The 422-nt window shown below is 53.6% G+C and overlaps 1 protein-coding gene across 1 annotated transcript in view; it reads right to left on the bottom strand.

Moving 5' to 3' along the window:
- The window catches only part of LOC119591180, a 45,312-nt gene extending 44,890 nt beyond the window's left edge, over positions 1-422 (bottom strand). The window contains exon 1 of the mRNA XM_037939891.1: positions 337-422. The gene's annotated coding sequence lies outside the window, so the exon portion shown is untranslated. The remainder of the gene's footprint in view (positions 1-336) is intronic.

Raw genomic sequence — 422 nt, 5'->3', positions numbered from 1 at the left:
ATTCAGGCAGGCGACGATCATGAAGGTCGCGGCTGCATGCTTCCGAACAGCGGGTCTCACATAACTTTCACCCCACGAGAAGTTCCCGACGCACTTCAGAAGGCAGGACCACGGAGGAGGAGAACACCCACGTCCTTCCTTCCTTCCAACTTTGTCTTATCCGAAAGTGTTCTCGAAATCACACGAATTTCACGGGATCTCATCATCTTTCACCGCGTTCACTTCTGTTGATTGGCCCTGGCTTCGGTTTCATCCCTCGACAAGCACCAGGGATCGAGGGCGAACGCGAGAGAGGGGAACGAACACAAAGAGGGATCGGGAAGTGGGTATAAATACCCTGGGAAGTAGATCCTCCAAAGGACAAACGAACAGAGCGGAGCACACAGTGTCACCTGGGCACAGTCTACCCACATACTGATGCC

This window comes from Penaeus monodon, chromosome 28, assembly GCF_015228065.2.
Source record: "Penaeus monodon isolate SGIC_2016 chromosome 28, NSTDA_Pmon_1, whole genome shotgun sequence".
Taxonomy (NCBI): Eukaryota; Metazoa; Arthropoda; class Malacostraca; order Decapoda; family Penaeidae; genus Penaeus; species Penaeus monodon.
This window is presented reverse-complemented; position numbering and strand designations above follow the sequence as displayed.